At 40.2% G+C, this 24,595-nt stretch overlaps 1 protein-coding gene across 5 annotated transcripts in view; it reads right to left on the bottom strand.

Annotated features, from left to right (window-relative positions):
* LOC150084794 (uncharacterized) overlaps nt 1–24,595 on the bottom strand; it is a 496,975-nt gene that overhangs the window by 295,838 nt on the left and 176,542 nt on the right. For all 5 annotated transcript variants that reach the window (XM_090376602.1, XM_090376604.1, XM_090376605.1 and 2 more), the window contains exon 2: nt 24,039–24,222. The gene's annotated coding sequence lies outside the window, so the exon portion shown is untranslated. The remainder of the gene's footprint in view (nt 1–24,038; nt 24,223–24,595) is intronic.

Genomic DNA, 24,595 nt, shown 5'->3' with positions numbered 1-24,595 from the left:
ACTCTTAATAATACTTTCTGCTGTCCGCATGTTCAAAATCCACTATTTTTAACACTTAACCCGCTAACTTTTTAAATTTTCATTTGGGTTAAATCCTATTAATGGGTGCCATAAAAATTTTTAAGACCCCTACATTATGTCCATACAAAAACTCCCAAATTGCATATCAAATGCAGTTTATTCTGAGGAAGAAAAAAATAACAACTACCGTTTAACGGAGTTAATGAATTTGTGCAGTGACAATATTGATCACTTAATTTCTTGGTTGGTGAAAAATTACATTTTGCAAAATGCAGTTTTTTGTTAAGTTTGCAATCTTGAAATGAGGTTTACAAAAAGTAAATGTAAAACTGATATTTTTAGATGGGGGTTGTAAGAAACTTTGCCGTAAAACAAAGAGTATTCGAAATAAATCATTTTTTGATGACAGCAGATTATTGTTATCTCAAAATTTATTATTTCTATACTTCTGGTCCCAAGATCGCACTGCTTGATTTAAATATCAATAAAAACACTGTTATTGAAAAATGCAAAGATCTGAGGGATTTCTGCATGATATCAATAATTGATTCAGATAGTTAACTAGGAGGGGATTTCAGAAAACAGAATACCTATCGAAGTTGAAATTGATGAACCAGCATTTTTCAAAATAAAATATAATAGAGGACGACTAATAGGAACACAAATTTGATTTGATTCAACCATTTAAAGCTATGACCCAACAGTCGTGTCATTTGACCGCGAGTGTGTGTATTTTTTTTTGTTAGTTGTTGGCGCATCAGCTTCTGTGGCCATAATGCACCTCCCAAAGTTTTTGTATTTTACTGTGATCTAAGCCCGAGGCGGGATTCGAACCCGCGACCTTAGAGCACTTTCGCGATTTCCCCAAGACTTGTTCTCCAGAAGAACAACGCTCCTTGCAATTCACGGACCAGACTAATTAAAACAAGACAATTAACACCTTATAATTTGGATGCTAGGCTGACTTAATCCTTAGACCTCCCACAGCTTGACTAAGACCGCAGCTCTGCTGCCACCACCAAAGAACCAAGAATCATCTCCTAGACACAGAAGATGAGCCCAGACCATTCAGCCAATATGCGCAAAATGCCTACGGCTGAAGAAGAATTGAACTTGCCTTCCACAACGACCAACAAACCACGACATTTACTTTACCTGACCAAAACTGAAAGGAACAGGAGAAAACCCAAATTGATGAGAAAACATACCCACTAGGACAAGAGTGAACGGAGGATATCCCCAAATGATGTTTGCACGGAGTGCAAATTTCAACCCTCTGATTGCACACTGGGACACAGGGTTCAACTCGGGCTCATATCTAGAACTGAGATAAGCAGACTTGATCCTGAAACTGACTGAAATAACCTTTGAGAAAACGAAACATAAGCCAACCAAGTGGACTGGAAATCCAAACATCACAACCGAACTGAACAGCAGCAATTGCTGCCACATGCCCTATTGGTGACCTGTGTTGTGCTCTAGCCCAACATACTTTCATTCCCTTCCCTGGGGGGGGGGGCGACAGTGCTCCTTTCACCTCTTCTCCTCGCCACCCCCTATTTTTCTCCTGGTGGGGCACGGGCATGCCCCACTGTTCTGCCTTGGGGTCGCCTTCTCTATCGTCCCCATACTTCTGTTTTTCCCCCCAGTCTTCAGTCTCCCTCCCTACTCTGCCTATATCACCAGCGACGCCCCACACAATGAAAAATTTTTAAAAGTGTTCAAATTCTCACCGCATATGTGAACCCCTTTCGGCTTAACTAGATTCTAGCATCCATCGCCCCCTATGAAAAAAAAATAAATAAAAAAATAATAATAATAATATACATATATATAATTTTTTTTTTTCATAGGCCCTAGTCACTGAAATCTCAGGAAACTAGGTGGCAGGGCCTGCCAGAGTAAATTTCTCAATACGGGTGTACCTGGTCTGCCTCCATGGGGCCAAGTGTGAGCAACATTGGGCTCCAGTGGCTAAATAGCCAGAAGAACAACAATACACAACACTACACTCATACAATATCCATACACTTTTAAATCTCTGGCCTTCCCAGTGAACTTGTTCACCCACAATGTAAACTACGTGGAGATGGGGGAAACCCCTGGTGCCGCTTGACCCTAAACATACATTACCTTTGGGTTGCTAGGCAGGAACTTTACCCACCTGGCTAGCCTGGTCGGCTCCGGGAGTGTAACTCAGTACTGAAATTGTTGGGGTTCCCCTCAGGGGAATCCCTGAATAATATAAAACCGATTCTTCGCTTAAAATAAAACTATGAAATAAAATATCCCTACTATGTTACGATGTATATCAATAAAACATTTCAATTATGAAATATTTATATTGTTAAATAAATATTTCTTAATTTAAATGTTACATTGCCAAAATATATAAAATGCTAAACATAATTTAAATTTTTACTCTTTCCACTAAAAAAATTCGCAATCACATATTTTTATCCACCAAACCTGAAGCAATTCCGCTAAAACTAGCGGGTAAACTGCTAAATTGGCAACACTGCTCATAGTATAAAATTGCTGAAAGTAAGCTTGTTAGTCTGAGAACTTTGATATAAATTAGGGAAGAATTATTAGAATTATTAAAAGAATTATTATCATCGAAATTGTGTGACAACTTTTAAACAATAATTATATTCTACGCCCATAGATGGCACAACCGTCAAGTAGCAAAGATGGCGAACGCCGCTACCTACCCACAGAGTACTGTACTGCATTCCTTATGTTCGTATTAGGTAGGTAGATGACTTTCGCAAAAATATTAGCACTTTTAAACAGAAATTTTTCTAAATTACATTAATTCGACTGACATTTATTACTATTTTTCTCCACAGACTTATTTTTTTAACCCACAAACTCAGTGGTGCTTCACAACAAGCCTTTAAAAGCTCGTGATGAAACGCATTAATATATTTTATGTTACTTATTTTTTTCTTTTCCTTCCCACTACCCACGCTTAGGGCCATGGCGCAGCTGCACCACAGGATAATACTGAATCGTTTTTTGTAGATTTTTGAATAGATTTTTGTATTTCATGGAAAACAAACCTCATTTAGCAAGTACACTGCTAAGAATGAATAAGCAGATATGCTGAGCATAAATTACGAGTTAGTAAGTTTCGGCTTTAGACTACGGATAGTAGTATCGCTTTTCTGACCGCAGGCGTAACGGAAGGCCCACGTCCATCGCATTGGGGGGGATAGTTTTATAAATACGCTAACCCCCACACCCGTTTTAAGGGATCACAATTTAATGGACTTCGGAAGTGATTCTCATCAACCGGTGCAATACCACAACTTTGCTTATTGGAGGCTTGAAGTGGTGAAAACCATGTTCAGCAGAGCAAAGTTTCTGGCGTCCCCTTCCTCCCCATTTCCTTCAACCCATGCACGGTACTGAGTACTATAGGTTTTGATACCTTTCGTGTTTGGGGTTTTCATAAAAAAAAAAAGGGAAAGAAAAAGTAACTGGCGGCATTCTCTAAACTTGACTTTTCGTCAAATAGTGGTTTCCAGTAATGTAAATGCCTCAGTCTGATGGGATTTTCCTTCCACCAGCCAGCCAAAAGGGTCAGACATCAATAGACTTATCAGAACCTTCTAAGGGACCTTCTATCAGAACCATAAGCTTTAATTAGAGTCGCTACTATGCGATGGAAATATTTCAAGCTATTCTAGTCCACACAAACTGGTGGATGAAGTAAGGTATATAACATCACATTTAATTTTTATTTCATAGTACAGTACTTTTCTACCAGCAATAGCAGACAAGATGGGAACAAACAACTAAGGGGGAAGTCATTATGAGGTTCCTGCCTCAGGTAACTCAAACCCCAGGTTTGCCGCAGGGCTTTATTTCACATTTTCACTAATATAGAATGGTTCCCTGAACGCAAAACTGTGCCAACTGGGACTCACTCAGGATCCCAAATGTACCTGCGGAGCTTAGGATTGGGCTCATGTCCTTTAAGACTGCCCCAATTACCACCCCCACAGTTTAGCATTATTAGAGGCATATGACGCAAGAAAGCATGCTTATACAGCACAGCGAAAAAAAAAAAAAAAAAAAAACCCTTTCCATTTTATCCACCCATTCGCTCGAAAAGTTTGTCTAGTTCTTCCTTCAATTTATTTAAGCTATCAACTTCCGCAACGACAGATCGAAGTTTTTTCTAGCAATCAACCACCCGCCGACTAAGGGCAAACTTCTGCACATCTATTCTGCAACCGTCTTCCGTCGATTTAGATTTATGTCCACTCAGGAGCGTAATCTGAGCAAGGGGAAGAATCCCATCAGCACTGAGCTTGCTCAAACCATTCAATGCCTTAAACACTGCAATCAGATCACCTCGCAGGTGCCTAATTTCTAGACGCTGCATGTAGACATGTCCAATTTGGACGCATAAACCGCGGAGATAAGCATCTGCTTATAATGTTTTTGAGATCAGAAGAAGCAACCATGATGTGACAACACACACTGTAATACCCCAAGCCCCTACTCGACAAGTATACCTACCTGACTCTGACACTTGCTGATACAGAAACCCCAAATAAGTCTGGCCTGCTGGAATGTTTCCCACCCAGTCAGAACGTTTATGTTAGTTATTCCTTATATGTTATTAGTATGCAGCTTCATGTGTATTATCTTTACGTCCCTTTATGTTTATATATTAATGTTCATTATACATGAGTATATAGTTTTGAATGCTTGGATAAAGACTGAGTATAAGGAGGTATAAATGAAGTCAATGTGTACATATTCTGGGTGCGCGAGTGTATGTTTTGCTTGTAGCTGAATTCCGGTGGACTTGGCCATGGGCAAAGGTCTGCATGAATAATTATATAAATGACTAGGTGTTTCTGACAGTCTAAGCTTGGTTAGAGCTCTTGGTGACGTCCACGTTGCTGGACGTGATTGAGAGCTTATATCTGTGTACATGTCTAAGGAAAGATATCTCTCCTCCAGTGTTTCTCTCTATTCCTAGTGCGAATGAATGGCTAATTATGCGAAATTAATGTATAAAATTATTACCTCCCCTTCCTACGCACAACTGAATAAATACTGAGTAACAGATATTTAACTGTAAATGGGTATATGTGTGTAAGTAAGTTTATGCCTCGATGTAAATGTCTGCTGTGTTCTGTGAGAAATGTGTCCCTGTAGCAACAAACAAAAAAAAAAAAAAAAAAAAAAACGTGTGTCATCCTATTCAGGGTAACTGTGCCGAGTGGGATTAGCGTGAGAGTGTCCAATTAATGTTTAAATCATACACTGAATTTACAATAAAACAAATAAATACAAAGGGTACTAGGAAAGTTTTGCAATACAGCTTTGTTTATTTAATTTTTTCAAAGTAATTTCCTCTACATTCAATACACCTCTCCATCCTCCGAAACCAATCTTTAAACCAGTTCTGCCAAGTTTCACTAGGGGGTAAAGCACACTCGTTGTCCCAAGCCCGTAGAAGGTACTCATCACTGGAAAACCGCCTCCCTTTTAGCTTCATTTTCACATGCGGGAACAGTGCAAAGTCGCAGGGAGCAAAGTCTGGCCTGTAGAGAGGGTGCTCGAGAAGTTTCAGTCCTGTCGTGGTCAAATATTCGGTACAGGCTTTGGCGCGGTAAGCTGGAGCATTATCGTGATGGAGGTACCAGGTGTCCATTCTTGACTTTGGCCGCAGGTTCTTCATAGATCCAATGACTTTAGGCAGGCATTGTTCAGTATACCACTTAGCTGTGACTGTCTTCTGCGTGTCCAAAACGACACGTTCCACATTTCCACTCGATTTGAAAAATACAGCTATCATTTTCTTCTTTACAGATCGGGATTTTCTGACAATTACGGGTGTGTCGTCATCATCAAAGACCCAGACTTTGTTTTGAGCCTTGGTCGGCAGATCGTAATAGTACAGCCAAGTCTCGTCATCTGTCACGATGTTGTTCACATACCGAGATTGTCCCTTATCAAACTTTTTTAACATCTCCCGGCACCAAGTCACACGTCGTGTCATCTGCTCTTCAGTCAGTTGATGCGGCACCCAGAGAGAACAAAGTTTCTTCACGTGCAAATGATCTTGCAGAATCGAACGAATTGCTGGTGCATTTAGGCCCAAAGTATCCTCTATCTGTTGGTAGGTCACTCGCCTGTTTTCGTCAAGCATTTTCCTCACAGCAGTAACGTTTTCCTCCGTAACTGACGTTCGTGGCCTTCCCGGCCTCTCAGAATCCTCCAGAGTGAAATTTCCCCTTTGGAATTCTCTATACCACCTGAATATCGTTGTACGATGTGGACAATCATCATCTAGTGCAAGAGTCATTTCTTCTAAGCACTGGTCTATGGTTAAACCACGCACGAAATTATACCGCAAAACTGTCCTTATCTCATTTCGTGACCACGATGCCATCGCAAGCACTTTACACTCTCACTACTAATGAATAACTGAGCCCATCGACTTGGCGCGGCGGCTACTATGCACGTATGAACATGTTTCAACATGCAGCAACAAGCAGCTTCCTGTAATTCATTGTTGCGTCATATTGCAAAACTTTCCTAGTACCCTTTGTATATATTAACTAATTCTGCAGGTCAAGAAAGCCAAGTCAGCAGTGTTAAGTGTGCAGTGACTGAGTGAATGTTAGTGACTAATATTTTAAAAAAAAAAGTTTTATCATTTTAATAGTTGTCCATACTTAGGTGGCACATATTCTTGTTTGTACTCCGGCACGACCACCACGCGTCAGTGGAGTTTACAATAAATCAATCAATACAAATATTAATCGTATTTAACAGTCACGGGCTTGAACCCCGGTCCAAGAGCGTGTGCTGCTGCACTCGCGCTCCTGACCACCAATCTACGTCAGGGCCTATGACCTGTGGCTTGACTGCAATCTTTCAGGAAATCCCCACTGCCATGCTGACGCTATGCCTCCTCAATTCAAGGCATGGCGTGGGATCTGCTGACACTGGCTCCAGCTGAAGCCAGTGTGGGAGTTTTAAAACAGGGCACTGTGATTCTACAAAGCGATTTCCTGTCCCACAGAGAGCACTCTAGTCCTATGACTTTACTCCCCATCAATAGCTGTTCCCCTTCACAAATCTTTCGCCTGATGGACCTTACCACCACACATCATTCTCTGATTTTAACACCCAGCCCCCGGTTGGAGGATGGGCTTCTTTCACAGGGATATCTCTTTAACTTCCGTTTTCCAGGTGGAAGCCTTCATATAAACCAGCTCCTTTATCTTCACCTTTACTCCCAAACTGGAACTGTCATCCCCGCGCTCATTTCCAATAAAATCGTCCAGAGTCATGTTTTTCCCCCCCACTTCCTGGCAAGCTCAGGCGACATCCAAAGTTGCCCCCCCCCCCCAGAGACTATCTACACCCAGTCTACCTCCTCATGGTGGTGGATGGGCAACGGGGAATCCCGCGGATAAATGGCCAGAGGAGCAAATAGCAACCCAACACTACGCCGACTACACCAAAACTCACACTTTTTTTTTTGGTAAGTTGTTGGCGCATAGGCTTCTGTGGCCATAATGCACCTCCCAAGGTTTTTGCAGTACTTTGATCCAAGCCCGAGGCGAGAATCGAACCCGCGACCTTTGGGTTGCCAGGCAGGCACTTTACCCACCCGGCTAGCCCGGTCGGCAACTCACACTATCTCAGGCGCCTCCGTAGCCAGGTGGGAAGGAGCAGCAGTGCGTAGCACACGCTTCTTTATTAGACCAGGGTTCGAGCCTCACCACCAAATACAGAGGATGCGGAAAGGTCAAAGGAATGACCACCGCATATTCCCGGAGCAATATGGCCTTAGTTGCTAATGCTCCTAAAAACCAAATAACAAACAAACAATATCTCTAGTCTTCACATGAAGACTAGAGATATGAGTTTTTACTGCGACACAAGTGTATACTACGCGGAGTTTGGGGGGGGGGGGCACTCTACTAGTTTTTTTTTTTTTTTTTTGATTTGGTAGTTGTTGGCGCATCGGCTTCTGTGGCCATATTGCACCTCCCAAGGTTTTTGCAGTACTTTGATCCAAGCCCGAGGCGGAAATCGAACCCGCGACCTTTGGGTTGCCAGGCAGGTACTTTACCCACTCGGCTAGCCCGGTCGGCTAACTCACTGTACTAGTACAGCACTTTCTGGCAACTTCGGTAACTACCGTTTATGTATTAGATTTTTTTTATCACTATTATTTTATTTATTATTATTATATATTTTTTTAATGTCATGTTAACTGTACTGAAATACATTAAGCTCTGTTTAAAGGTAAGAACGATTGGGATCAAGCTCTGTGCCACCCTAAGGATCCAGATTACTATACTAGTTGCCACTTTCTCCATTAACCCTTAGTTTTTAGACATAAAAATCTTAAAGCATATTGCATTCTCATACTCCTCCGTAGCCGAGTGTTCAGGAACGGGAGTACAGTAACACACATTCCTTGAGTAGACCAGGGTTCAAGCCCCTAACTGCTAAATATGGTTCTGCCAACCTGCACTGGACCAGCGTGGCAGATTATGGTCCATTTCCCTCACAACATGAATTGTTGAGGAGGCTTCCATCGTGCAGTGGGTTGATAATGGCTGAAGTTTACCTTTTTTTTTTTTTTTTAACTTATTACAATATTTTAAAAAGTATACAATATATGACAAAGAATATGAAATTGAGAAAGACTAAAGCGTTTGTTATTTAAACATAAATTAAAAAATTGCCCAATAAAAATAACACAACAATATTACAATTTAATGACTTACAGAAAAGCCTGACGTTAAACCTCCCTAACTTAAAAGAAGAAAATCGGTTTACTACATTGTTATACTCAAAGTTGGATGTTACTTCATTTTCAATAACCAGTAGTGATGTGAATTTAAACGAACTCGTAACATACAGTAAATCCTAGTTTCAGTGGACTTTGGAAATAACGTGCAGCATCCACTGAACCAAGCTTTTCGTTTAAACAGAACCAGATGATGTGACTGCCTCAACTTGATGGTATTTACCACCAGTTAAAATATTTTAAATGCCAGATTCTCCTCAGAAGCCTGCAGAGCTGGCCAGATATCAATAGGGAGCCACTAAACCTCCCATGAGGGTATTCGAGCTCCCCAGACCGTTAATAAGCTTTAGTCAGAGTTTCCACAATTTGATACGGCAAAATTTTAAGCTCTTCCACTCCACACAACTGGTAAATGCACTATTTATTATTATAGCCCTTATATTATTTTTCCCTGATTGGGTTTGTTTTTGTTTTTTTTTTTAAGGAGCATTAGCAACTAAGGCCATATTGCTCCGGGGATAAGGGGTGGTCATTCCCTGACCTTTCCGCTTCCTCCGTATTTGGTGGTCACGGGCTCGAACCCCGGTCTAATCACGAAGCGTGTGCTATGCACTGCTGCTCCTGCCCACCTGGCTACGGAGGCGCCATCCCTGATTGGGCGATTCCAGTCCGTGACTGGTACTGCTACCAAGTACACAGGGTGATTGTAATGTCTAGTGTTACTGTTGGTCGAGGAAATCTCTGACTATCCTACAGGTGTTCAGGATTGCGACTTTCTGGAGTTCCTTGTAGGTGTTCTCTGGGAGACCTATTGCTGCTAGGCTGCTATGTAGAGTCTATGGTACCATACCGGTGGTTGACAGGATGATCGGGATGTTTGATGGTTATTATTATTATCTACATGGTGCAAGGAAGCCTGAGGCTTATGCTGTACCAGCCAAAAAAAAAAAAAAATTCCCCGAGTTACCCTAAGAGAGAGAGCCAAAAGTAGAAGGGAGTCACCAAGAAAAAGAAGAATGATGGCATACAGCTCAGGACCTTAGGTGTGCCAAGCCCATACTTACCAGGTGTAAGCCCATAAGCCAAATAACCCATGGCTTTGGGGCCATTATTCCAAGGGGGCTAGCCTTTCCCCCATTCCCTTTTATAAATAAAAATGTATAATTACACATTTTGGGGCCTCTCACATGCTTTTAGCTCAGGGATTCATCATGTCTAAATTCGGCCCACGGTATTACAAAATTTATTTTATTTTATTTTATTGATTTATTTTTATTTATTATTATTATTTTTATTTATTATTATTATTTTTATTTGCTAGTAAGTACTTTTTCATGACGTTCCAGCGATTTCGGGAACCAGATATATTTCGTTTAAGTTCAAGGCAATCAACGTTAGCAGACGAGCTTTCCGTGAATGAGTCCGTTAAAGCAAACGTTTCAAGAAGTTTTACTGTAATTAGGTTTTAATTCATTTTTAATTTATACAGGTACTGAAATGGGCCTTTCATCAAACATATAGTCTCAGTCAGACAAATGCGAACAATAATTTCCAGATTTCATAAAGTATATTTTAAAGTAAAAGAATTTTGGGAGGGCTATAGCCTCAACCTACGTAAAGATTCGCTTAATGAAAATGTTAGTGCAATTGCATCATATTTTATCATATCTCATATTGTGAATACCTTCACAAGGAGTTGCCTGATACTGCACTACCTCCAATAAGTAAGGCTTCACCAGTGGAGAAGACTTACTTATTCTCGGTGGATACCAAACACCCATACAGACGTTTCAAGGCTATTTGGCCTATCATCGGTGGGTGAGTAGGTACCCTGGTGTTGCAATAGTGACAATCCAGTTATGCAGTATAACTCCACATGGCGTTTCTCATATTGCAGAGTTACACTGCATAACTGGGTTGTCACTATTGCAACACTAGGGTACCTACCCAACCACCGATGATAGGACAAATAGCCTTGAAACGGCCGTCTGGGTGGTGGTGGTGGTGGTATCCACCGAGAATAAGTAACAACAACCTTCTCCAGTGGTGAAGCATTACTTATTCGAGGTAGTGCAATATCAGGCAACTCGTTGTAAAGGTATTTACAATATGAGACATGATAAAAGCAATGCCATTTTACCAATTAGTAATTCACTTACGAAAAAACATGATGCAATTGCACTAACCTTTTCGTTAAGTATATTTTAAATTACTTTTAATTTAAAATCTACCTTTCTATTTTTTTAAAACTAAGTTTGTTAAAAGTAAATTGAAAATGGTTTGTTAAGTTTGTCAGCAGGCTCTTAAATGAATGATTTCATTAACAAAGGAATCATCCAAATCACTATTATACAATAAATCGGCCCAGTATTTAAAGCTTTTTTATTTCTGAAATTACCTGTAATTTCCAAATTGTGTATAAATTCAATATGAAATAAAATTTGTCACTAATATAAGTATAGAAGCAATTCTTCTACTGAGATCTGCAACTAACGTACCGATAACGACAATACTCGTCCATTGTTATCCTCAACCAGTTTTTCGTCAACCATAATTTGTTGTTGTTTTTTTTTTTTTTTTTTCTTAAACCTGTACACATATGTACTGCCTAGTCGGAACAAAGGGTTTAACAGTTTAGCAAAGAGTTTGTTTGGATGTGCGCGAGTTGATGTTTGTAGACACAGAATTCCAGTGAGCGATAAAGCCACGAAAAATTTGATGTTTCTGTAATTATTCCTAATAAGAAATGCCGTGCTATTCTTGTATCCTCTCCCTCCCTCTCTCCCTCTCTCTCTCTCTCTCTTGATGAATTTGAATTACTGATTAAGTCATCAAATGCAGACATCGTAGGGATATCGAAGACATGGTGTCACAGACTAAGAGATGCCGGATTTGAATATGGGAAGTACAGTGTGCATTTTTTTTTTTTTTTTTTTTTTTTTAAATTATACCAGCCGGTCCCAGCCAGAAAAATTGGCTGGGACCGCCTGGTATAATACCCCACCACCTATTTATAATATTGTACAGATAATATCATACAAATAGGTATGAATAGTATCATCGGTTATTGCTACTGGACACATCAGTGAGCAAGCAGCACAAGGAGTTTTATCACGGCATTACACATGGGATTGCGTCTTGACACTATAGTAGTTCAGTCACAAGGAGATGTATGATCCATTCTAGTCTGTTCTCTTTTTATTTTGGTACCGAAAGCTGCAACCCAGTCTGTTCTGTGCTCATTAGCACAAGAAGTCCATTGATCATGCAGTAGTTCAAGTCAACCAGCAGCACAATGAGCGGCATTATGACACAGTATCATCAGCACAGGACGGACAGGATAGGAGGGTTTATGCTCTTAGTTAAGAAGCATGTATTTAACATGCTTCTTAACTACGAAAAACGAAAATGAGATTAGGAGTGTGATATAGGCCTAATGACTGTGATGAGTATAACAAACAACTAATATGGAGAAACAGAGTGCACCATAGATCATAATGTCTTGTAATCGAGGATTTACCTTTCCAGATATTGACTCGAACTTGTAGGTTTATTGGATGACTGTTTTCTACAGCAGCACGTTAGAGAGGCATCAAGAGGAATCAGTATTCTTTCTCTGATTATCAGCAGCGATTCTTCATGCATTAAGAATATGCAGGTAAAAGACCCACTGGGTGGAAGTACCACACTGTAGTGATCTAGGATTTATTTAAAGCCAGCAGTTATGTCAATCACCCTTACTGCATTCGTAAAGGTGACTAAAGGGGACTCAGACAGTTTTTAAATTCTATGCTGATGATGTTACCAACAGCAAATTCTAAATGGTAAGCATTCAGGGATCATAAGAGCTACTAGGCTCTTCATACTAACTGAAAAATATTGTCCAAGAGTTAGATCTAAGTGGATATCAAATGAACTGATGAGACTTGTGGCAGAGAACAAAAATGCATGGGATGCATATAAATTGTAGAAGCCTGCAATATATATAAATTAGTCTGCAATCAAGTCACAAAGCAGGTTACGATAAGCCTCTGGAAAAGGATGCCAGAGGCTTATCGTTAAAAAAGCAGCAAAGAACTCTTTACTTATATTAACGGTAGAAGGAAGGCACTGAATCACATTGATCCACTAGATCTTGATGAGCTCATGTTGCTGACAAATTGAATAAGTATTTTGAATTTACTTATTCACACATAAGGAATTCTTTAAGGAAGGGGATGCCAGAAGTTTATCAAACTCTACCAGGAAGCTAAATGATTTTGTGATAACTGAGAGGGAGGTGGAAGAGAAATTGTTGAAGCTATACATGGAGGGGGGGGAAAGAACCCAGGGTGGATGGAATCTATCCAATTATATTACGGGAGACAGCAAAGGAGGTAAGCGAACCCTTAGCCATAATTATGAGAGCATCCCTGGATTCGGGCGAGGTCCTGATGAACTGGAGATGTGCGAATGGATCCTCAGTTCACAAAGGGGATTGATCACCTTTTGATTCCCCCCACCAGTAATTACAAACCTCCATTACCTCTTGTAGACCAGTTCTACAAGAAGTAATGGGGACAATCTAGACAGGAATACAATTATACTGCAGTCACAGCTTGGATTTGTTAAGGGGAGATTGTGTCTGACCAAAGTGACTGGATAATATGATGCAGTAACAAAGCACCAGATGCAAAAAATAATAACTTTGATGGGGGATCAAAAGGTGAATTGGGATCTCAGGAGAACTTTTGATACTGTTGCAAATAAAAGACTTGTATAAATTAGAGCAATGTAGCATTAAGGCAAGTTACTGCTATGGATAAAGAAATGGCTGAGTGGGAGAAGACAGAGGGTGGTTATATGGGCACTGCTGGGCCCACTGTTATTTTCAATATTTATTAATGATACTGATGATGACATATCAGACTTAACGTCTAAATTTGTAGATGATACAAAGGTTGCTAGGGTGGTTAATAACAGTAATCAAGGTAAGCTACTGCAACTAGAAAAATTATGCAGATAGGTTAAGAAATGACAGTTGATGTAGTAACATACAATTGGTACATTAATCTGGGATTACTGCTAGCCATATGCGGTATCTTGCATTTGTCAAAGTTAGAAGGTGATTACCCCATTGTCGAAGCCAATGATTAGATCGCATCTTCAGTACTGCATGCATGCAGGTCTGGAGGCAGAGGCGGGCGGCCATAAGACTTACCAGAGGCCAGTGTGATTTTTGGCCATAAAGTGATATGATGTGGACATAAACACTAGTAGGATCCTGCTCAGGTGGCTAACAATCTAAACGAGTATTTTGCATCTACATTCACGCATGAGGAGTTATTCAGGAAGGAGAATGACGTAGGTAAAGTAAACATTGGCAGTGAGCTAGATGATTTTGTAATAACTGAGAGGAAAGTGGAGGAGAGATTGTTGAGGATAAACATAAAAAAGGCACCTGGGGTGGATGGGATCTATCCAGTTATATTAAAGGAGGCAGCAAAGGAAGTAAGCAAACCCCTAGCCATAATTATGAGAGCTTCTTTGGACTCAGGGGAGGTACCCATAGACTGGAGATGTGCAAATGTAACCCCAATTCACAAAGGAGGGTCAAAGGCTGACACAAGTAATTATAGACCTGTTAGTTTAACTTCTGTTCCAGGTAAATTAATGGAGGCTTCTCTGGTTAAAGAAGCACTGCAGGATCATCTAGACAAGAATTCACTTATAGCTCAGATGCAGCATGGTTTTGTTAAGGGCAGGTCTTGCCTGACCAATTTGATTGGATACTATGATGTAGTCACAAAAGAACTGGATGCAGGGAATAACTTTGATATTATATATTTGGATCTTAGAAAGGCTTTTGATACTGTTGCACATGGAAGACTGCTGCACAAATTGGAGCAGTGTGGCATTGGAGGCAAATTGCTGCTATGGATAAGGGGATGGTTGAGTGGCAGAAGACAGAGAGTGGTAATCAATGGACACTGCTCAACGTGGACTAATGTTATTAGTGGAGTTCCTCAGGGTTCAGTGTTGGGTCCGTTGTTGTTTTTGGTGTTTATGAATGATATTGATGATGGTATGTCAAGTTTAATGTCCAAGTTTGCAGATGATACAAAGGTTGGCAGGGTTGTTAAGGACACTACTGACGCTATGCTGCTGCAACAGGATCTGGAAAGGTTGAAGAGATGGGCTGAGAGGTGGCAAATGAAGTTTAACATTGACAAATGTAAAGTACTACATATGGGAAACAGTAACCACAGAGCAACGTATCAACTCTGCGGTACTACACTGACAGTGGTGGAGAATGAAAAGGACCTGGGGGTAATTGTGCAGGCAGATACGAAGTTCTCTGAGCAGTGCAGACGAGCTGCAAGAGTAGCTCATGGTGTCTTGTCAATGATACACAGGAATTTTTCTAGCAGGGATAAGGAGGTGATTATTCCCTTGTATAAGGCAATGGTTAGGCCACATCTTGAGTACTGTATACAGGTCTGGAGGCCTCATTTCAAGAAGGATGTAGAGCTGCTGGAACAGGTACAGAGAAGGGCAACAAGATTAGTGAATGGAACAAAGGGTTGCTCTTATGAAGAAAGGCTTAAGTTTTGCAAATTACAGAGTCTGGAGACTAGGCACCAGCGAGGTGATCTGATAGAGTTGTATAAGGCTTTGAATGGTTTGAGAATGCTCAATGCCGATGGGATTCTTCCTCTTGCTCAGAATAATCACCTCAGAGGGCATAAATTCAAATTGAGGAAGGACGGATGTCGGATAGATGTGTGGAAATTTGCCTTTGGCCAGCGGGTGGTTGGTTGGTTGGTGGAACCGACTTCCATCACTTGTTGTTGAAGTTGATAGCCTAAACAAATTTAAGGCTCAACTGAACCTGAACAGGTATTTCGAACGAACGGAGGGGTGAAATGGGAGTGGTGTGTTTTTTTTTTTTTTTTTTTTTTGGCTGATGCTGAATAAGCTTGCTTTCTTGCATCATATGGCCTCTACTAATGCTAATGATGCGGATACAAGTTTTCCCCGTTAACAATTTTTTACCCAGTCCACTTCTGTCTGGAGACATCATTTTAGAAGGATGTAGATCTACTGGAAAGGGTGCAAATAAGAGCAACGAGGTTGGTGAGGGGAACAAAAGGGTGGTCTTACCAAGAAAGGCTTCAGTTCTACAAACTGCACTGTAGGGAGACTAGGTACATGTGCGAGGTGATCTTACTAAGGTTTTAAGGCTTTGAATGGATTGAGTAAGCTCAATGCTAACAGTAGTCTTCCTCTTTCTGCAACTACACACACGAGGGGACATGAATTCAAATTGAGGAAGGGTGATTGCAGGATAGATGTGCAGACGTCTGCCTTCAGCCAGCAATGGTTGATTGTTGGAACAAACTTCCATCTGTTGTTGTTGTTGTAGAAGCAGGTAGTTTGAATAAATTCAAGGAAGCCCTAGACAAACTATTGGATGGGATGGACAGGTGATGCTGAAAAGGTGTTTATTTATTTATTTATTTATTGGCTGATGTGTTATAAGCTTGCTTTCTTGCATCATTTGCTACTATTAATACTACACGTCGTAAACTAATGTCACACCCACAGGTGTACAAATTGAAGAAATTATTGTGAACGCAGAAAACTCTGGAGGATCACCCATGTCCAGTTATCACAGTAGAAAATTTCTTGGCAGACGTCATTAGGGCTGATCATTTTACAACAGCTGATGATGTGGCCAGAATGCTGGACAGCAGTCCTGGGTCTGTGTGATGTTAGCTCACAAGTATCTCGATGAAAATAAAATTTAATAGGGTTGTCTCTCCAGTACGAAACACGATATAAAGAGGAAGGAAAGAAATGCCTTCTTGAATTGCCTCCCTTAGTGACTGTCGATGAGACATGCTGCAGGTACTTCGAACCATACAGAAAGCGACACAGTAATCAACCATCACCATAGCGAACGAAATCCAAGACTTTCAAAATCACTGGGTTGTAGTTATGTCATTCCTCATGTGTACTGAAATAATTAATTCGAAATTATGCAAGGATCCTCAAATTTGATCTGCGTGGTAACATCAAAACCAAGAAATCCAGATGCTTTACTGGATGTCATCTTGTTACATGACCACACACTATGGCCACCATACAGAAACTACACTGATCCAGAAACCAATTGCTTTCGCAATTTTTATGATTTGGAAATGAAGTGAAGCAAGCCGTCAAATAGTGGTACTAGCAGCAACCAAGACTTTTAATGAGCAGTATAAAAAAATCTGATCCAAAGAGGGTCAGTGCCTAAAGTGTGATGGAGACTTTTTTTTTTTTTTTTTTTTTTGAAAAATAAAGTACCAGTTATTGGTTTAAAAAATAATTACGATAATTCTAGTTTTTCATTATAGATTTTAACTGTTACTTGAAAATAACTCCAACGGTCTTTGTGACTAAAGGAAACTTTCAAAGAGAAGCTGAACTGGAATTTATTAATGATAAATGGCAGATATTAATAATGATATCGCAATCAGACGTGTTGTTGTTTGGTTTTTAGGAGCATTAGCAACTAAGGCTATATTGCTCCGGGATATGCAGTGGTCATTTCCTGACCTTTCCGCATCCTCCGTATTTGGTGGTGACGGGCTCGAACCTCGGTCTAATCAAGAAGCGTGTGCTACGCACTGCTGCTTCTTCCCACCAAGCTACAGAGGCGCCCCAGATGTTTCATGTTATGTTCTTACCACTTCTTCAGTGAACTGAATGAATCATGTTTCAACGTAGCACAACACGTCTGACTGAGATCTGTACATAATTTCCAATTGAGAATAAACAGATATTTAATTCACAAGTAGGTAGAAGCTTATTCTTGTTATCAATTTATTTACATTAGCTACGCGCCATGCAGCCCAAGCAACATCTAAAAGGTTTGTTTTTTTCCCCCAACAACTTGTTTTTCTTTCATATTTGTGCTACCCTAAAAAAATTTTGGAAGTCTTGTCAACCATAACTGTCCGACCCTGGATAGAATAACCTCTATCCCCCGGAGTATAAACAGAAGACATTATTTTTTTTATACTGTTTACATACAAGTAGTACTAAGGTTATCATATCGATTTTTTTTTAATTGTTTTTGTGCCATCATTTCTAGACTTTTAAGAAATGCAAACTAAATCTGTTTCAATTACATCAAACTATTCATATTGTGAAGAAAGTCATCACGAGTGGCCTCAGTCTTACACTACAAATAAATAGCACCATTATCCGATTAGAAATTTCCTTTTGGAAAGCACCAGAATGATTATTTTATTTATTTTTTATTGTTCAGTTTTTTATTTTTATTTTTTTTAAATTCAAAGTAGTTATAACTGATGCAAAATCGATACTGGCTAATTCACGAATTAGTAAGAATGTTAAATAACAATTCAAAGTAATAATGTGGACATTTTAAAAGTAAAACTGTTACTCTGAATATCCACATTAACGGCTTGAGTAAAACGCAAATTCTCACTTTATCACAATTAATTTTGTTCAGCACAAGAATTGGGAAGAAGTGAAATAGGCAGCTAATCATAACTACGTTATTATGACGTGATAAACTAAATTAAAACAGAAGTACCTGGTGGTGTGTCGAAAACATCGTATTTGAGATAAAATTGGAAGAAAAATGATTGAAAGTTACGTAGATCACTCAATTTTTTTACTTAAAAATTTTTAAAAAAGTTGAAATCGTGTTTATAATAGTATTCAACTCTCCTCACTTCCAAATCTTAAAAAAAATTTCGACAGATAACGAAGTTGGTCGTAAACAAATCGTGTTTATAATAGTATTCAACTTTCCTCACTTCCAAATCTTAAAAAAAATTTCGACAGATAACGAAGTTGGTCGTAAACAGAACTAGGATGAAGTTTTTAACGGATGAGTAAGAAACTATGACAAATGTTCACGGAGATGACTGTAGACAGCAGCACAGCTGGACGCGTCCAGCTGTGCTACTATCGACAGTTCCGGCGTACCGGATCAAGTATACGAGTGCACCAAGAAGAATAAGAAAAAAAAAGTTGATCTCCATGTGATCAACCAAGCAGCAGTTTCTAAACTCGGGCAGTAACAACGTGCAGATGCCATCATTCGACGGGATCAACGTGTCACATACAAGTTGTCGACTACAATTAGCGTAGAAAGTGCGAATGCAATAATTAACATTTAGACTGTTCAAAGGTGCGTTCACGGTTCGTTCCGCTACAACTGACACTAGAACACAAACTTCTAAAGAAGGAAACTGCATCTAGGTTGCTGGCACTGTATAACCCATATGGGAATAAGCTCTGTTTTTAGATATTGTTCCTGGTGAAGAATCATGAATATATCACTTTTAGCCAGAAACCAAATGACGATCCATTTGGTGGAGTCACTCAAATTCCACATGAAAGAAGTTCAAAATAGCTATGTCGGCTGGAAAAGCAACGTCTAATGTCTTCTGGGAGCTGGCAGGTAAAAGTTTGATGGATATTATCGACAACCCTTGAACAAATTCGAGCCGTTTACAGCCAACAACTCATGATAACGTAAGACTATACTGAACTGTAGCCCCTATCCACCGTATACAGCCTGGGTCCCGCTCTCTCCAATTTCCAAATTTTTGGTTGAATGAGAAGGGAATCGCCCTCGCGGGTAGAACAGTTGGTTTAATCGTCCTTCTCCCACACTGGGTGGAAAAGACCCGAGTTCGAATCGCGCCGATGACGTGAGAGTAATTTTTATGGGGTTTTTCTCACAATGTGGCTGTGTTAGTCAGTCTCAAGCAAGAGTAGGGTTTTTTCTTCCAAAAAACAGACAAATCGAACACAGAACGCACGCAATTTACAGACCTAATATATACGGAACAACATAGCCTAAGTCAACGAGGCGCACAAAACAAATAGGGAGAATTCATTTGTGAACGAAGTTATCGCTCCAAAGAGGAAGCGGCTCAGAGAGAACTAAAGACAAGCACCAACACGATACACTAACCTTTGTTTTCTGGTGGCGCAACAAAGTAATAAAAGATGGAAATTATGCATAAAATCTATGTGCAGTCGCATAACTAATATTTTTGGCAGCTGTGATCAAATATCAGAAATGCTCCTCTTTCCTTTTCTTTTATAAAAAAAAATAATGAAAAGCGAAAAAATTCATTTTTAAATGAATCCAGTTCACGCTCTTATCTGAGATTGTGTGTGTGTGTGTGTGTGTGTGTGTGTGTGTGTGTGTGTGTGTGTGTGTGTGTGTGTGTGTGAGAGAGAGAGAGAGAGAGAGAGAGAGAGAGAGAGAGAGAGAGAGAGAGAGAGAGAGAGAGAGAGAGACTTGCACAAATACCGCTTTCCCATGGTCTATAACCTCTCCCCATGTGGTCCCGAACGGAATTTCGAGCTTTTTTGTTTCGTACTTGGAAAAGGCTGTTTATGTACTACCAAATACACTTGCCAATTATCGTGTAACTTCAGAGTAATTTCAGAGAACCAAGGTACTGTACTGGTAAACCCCAATGAAGTAGTTTAGGGCCAATGCTTTAACGTAGGGCAGGAGTGCCAAACAACGCCTTGCGGGTTTGCCAATACAGTACGTACCTTGGTTCTCTGGATTACTCTGAAGTTGCGCGATAATTGGCAAGTGTATTTGGTAGTACATGAACAGCCTTTTTCGATTACGAAAGGGAGAAAAAAAAAAAAAAAAACCCAAAAACTCGAAATTCCGTTCAAGAATAACCTATTTCCACATATATGATACATATGAATTCATATTCCAAAAGTGAACCAAATATTAATTGTCTTATGAAGCAAAGGCAGGCTCAAGATTGGCATTAATTAGTTAAGTTTGGGCTTTTTTTTTTATTTTCCTTTTCTTTTTACTGTAATCTTCATTCTGTATTGGTTATGGCAGGTATATTTGAATGCTACGGTCCTCATACCACATCTTTTTCAATGTGACACAGGCCTGACGTACCCGAGTGTTCAGGAGCGAGAGTGCATAGCACGCGTTCCTTGAGTGGACCGGCGTTCAAGCCCGTGACTACTAAATACGATAAGTATTTGTATTGACGAATTACTGTAAACTCTACTGACTTGGTTGTCGTGCCGGAGTATAAACAGAAAATTTAAATTTAAATGTGACACTCCAGCCTAAAAGATACATTCGGCGGGCGGTGTTCCATCCTGACACGCCTGCACACTTAGTGTGGCTATGTTGTCATCTCCCTATGATGTGGGCAAGACCACATATCGTCATCTGCCCTAATCACCAAGATCAGATACCTACCAAGAGGACTTGAACAACACCTCCTGGACACCAAAGATAAGTACCTACCATTCACTGATTTTGTCCAGAAACTGTTTGCAAGACGAAGAGCCAATTATGCCATCGCCCACAACTGACAACACTCCCAGGATAAATTCTATCCTGACTAAAGCAACTAGATCAGGATAAATCTAAGCCCCAAGGCACTGTTTAAAAATATGAACAGTAACCAACGAGAAAAGCCTGGAACTAATCAGGTGAAATGAAAAGGAAACCCCAGTGTCCTATCACAGACGAGACCCCGACTGAGGACAAATGTCAATTCACAAAGCAGGCGAACAGCCTACTACTATAAACACAACAAAAGAACAGATAAACACTCGGGGATTGCCCGCAAGGATGAGACCCCGACTAAAAACAAACCGGACTGAACCATAGGTACATCGATTGTGACAACAAAGGAGGAACAAGAAGTGAGCTTAATAATGAACACCCATGAGGTACACGACTAGTCGCCTACAACCACAAGCAGAACCTGAGGATATCCACATAGCTGGAACAAAGGGATCCTTGCTCCTGTTCCAGGACAAATACCGGACCGACAACTCGGACGGAGTTGTGTGTGACACGCAGCCCAGCTGTCGACGCCACATGGCGATCTGAGCCGGGCAACCTAGCCCGACTCTCTTTAAATCCTGGGGTGGGAGGGCCCCCCACATCTCCTTTCCTACTCTGGGGTCGCCTACTCTGTTGTCTCCATACTTCTGCCTTACTCCCCCTCTATCTTTACGCAAGCGTATGCCCCCACACCAAAACCTTAAACAACTCCAAATTAATTACGCCCACTTTCGGCCTTTATACATCTAAGTGATATTTTTTCACGCAATTGAAGACACGCACATATGTACATATTACACACCCATATATATATATATATATATATATATATATATATATATATATATATATATATATTTTTTAGGTCCAAGCCGGTGAAATCTCAGGAAATTAGGCGGCAGGACCTGCCAGAGTAAAAATAGTCTACTAGATTCCTGGTCTGCCTCCAGGGGACTTAAGTGGGGGCAACGTTGGGTCTAGCGGCTAAACGACCAGATGAACAACGGTACACGACATAACACAAATTCAATACCCACACACTTTTAAATCTCTGGCTTTCCCAGCAAACTGGCACACCCACAATGTAAGCAACGCGGAGATGGAGGAACCCCCTGGTGCCGCTAGACACCAACACACTTTACAGCCATCTGCCGGTACATGGCACAATATCAATACACTTAAATCTTTGGCCTTTACAGAATACTGTAACACACGACAATGTATACTACGCGGAGATGGGGGGGAAACCCCTGGTGCCGTTAAACCCTAAACACACTTTACACTATCGTCATCTGCCCCTACCTTTGGTCGACATTTATCAAAGGGCGCGCCCACTCACACCTCCATTTCCAATACTATTGAGGAACGCTGCTACCTTCGCCTGTGACAAATCTGCTTCTATCCTATCGATAATTCTCAACAGTAATTAATCATTCATATGGTGTCTCTGTAGCACTGAGCCATGAAACGTTACTAAGACGCTATTTGGTATTCTTGCATAAACGAACTGAGTGACACACGGTTGAGCAGTTCTAATTTAAACCCACTTCTGTTTGCATATCAGAATGGGATCATTTACACTTGAATCAGTGACTTGATTTACATAATTTCAGTACAATTTACAACGATTAAGTGTGCAAACGTGTACTTTTACTTTTAACCATGTGTGTATAAACTTCCTTTAGCACTTCGTCAGCGGAAAACAATGAACGTTTTAAATAAAAAACAAGTACAGCATATGCAATTGCATAATTCCCAATCACCTTCAAAGTGCTTTTATCTCTCCACCCACTATTTCGTGCTCCTGCCTATTAAGTCAACGGAGTGGCAAAGTATTCGGGGATGGAACGTCCTGTTATGCTAAGTTGTAATCTCACTCGCACTCAGCTCAACAAGGTCGGAAAGCTACATGTAAACAGGGCAAGTAAGTCTACAGTGTGCCCATTCATTCCGGCTCAACTGGCAATTCTGGGAGTAGTCTACAGAACTCTTTATCAAATGACACGCTTTTAAAGGGCGAAACTGGTAGTGTTTTGGAAAACAATACATGTACACTATTTTACCACAATTACTCTTTATACCGAGGTTCTCTTTTTTTTTTTTTTTTTTTGGTAGTTGGCGCATCGGCTTCTGTGGCCATAATGCCCCCCCCCCCCCCCCAAGGTTTTTGCAGTACTTTGAACCAAGCCTGAGGCGGGATTCGAACCCGCGACTTTCGGTTGCAGGCAGGCACTTTACCCACCCGGCTATCCCGGTCGGCTACCGAGGTTCTGTGTGTGATTTATGCACAAATAAATAAAAACCAAATGAAGTGGGGAAAGTCAGTTATCCGTACTGAGTAATCAGCTTTCTGATAAGAAAGCAAAATTTCTTGTCACATTTAGTAACTGTTAGAATATAACTGTAAATAAGACTTTTGCTGTGCAGCATTTCAAAACAGTTACGTTGGTAGACAAAAGGGAACAAAAGCACTTAATCTTACCACTTAATATCATCATTGAAGCAATTCCTTCCTTTTCATTAATTATGAGTTAAATATGCTTTACTGTTAAAACAGTTTACTCACATAAAATACTCTTATACAGTATACGTACAGTGAGGTACACTATCTGCCAGTTACTTGACAGATAGCACCACATGGAATGCTCCTGGAGAAGTGAAGCCCTGGCTTCCTATTTTTATCAGCGTTCACGGTAGGGATCTTTCATTTGTAACTCTATGGTACATTAAATAAAGGTAATTTATTTTGGTTTTTATTTTCATTTCGGATTATACATTTTCCACCACGTCACCAAGTATAACAGAAGTCTATTAATACTGCACTAATGGGCAAACCCATATATAACTTACTATAGAAATCGAGGGAAAATTCCTTTCACCAGTTCCAAAGCAATTAGTCGTTCTGCCTACAAACAGCCTGTTCCTGTTCTGTTCGGTGTCAGCAATCTCTCTATCCTGTGTACTTATATTTCCAGTAATGTGCATCTTTGCAGCCGGTCAACATCTCGACCACCTCAGAATCACAGTGGTCAATCTGAAAAAGAAATAAGAATAATAATTATCGCATAAAAGAAGGAAATATTTACAGTATTTCTAAATATGGCAGATGTAGCATAAAAGATGAAAAATCAGTTAAACTTTCTGTCTGCAGTTGACCAAAATTCAACCGGTTCGTTTTTGCTTGTCAGTTTGGCTGATTTCGCGTAAGGTACCTTACGCGAAAAGTACCATACTCTAAACAGCAAAAAACTCGTTAATTCCAATATAGGATCGGCCATATTTACACGCAACTCTATTGCTAGAAAAGCTTAAAAAACTAATAAAATAATAGAAAAAGTTTTAACCGTTTTTAGAAACAGTAGTTTCTAAACAAATACTTGATCATTTTAATGTGATTATAATATTAA

Source organism: Mastigoproctus giganteus, chromosome 6, assembly GCF_048544385.1.
Source record: "Mastigoproctus giganteus isolate SK-2022 chromosome 6, ASM4854438v1, whole genome shotgun sequence".
NCBI lineage: Eukaryota > Metazoa > Arthropoda > Arachnida > Uropygi > Thelyphonidae > Mastigoproctus > Mastigoproctus giganteus.
This window is presented reverse-complemented; position numbering and strand designations above follow the sequence as displayed.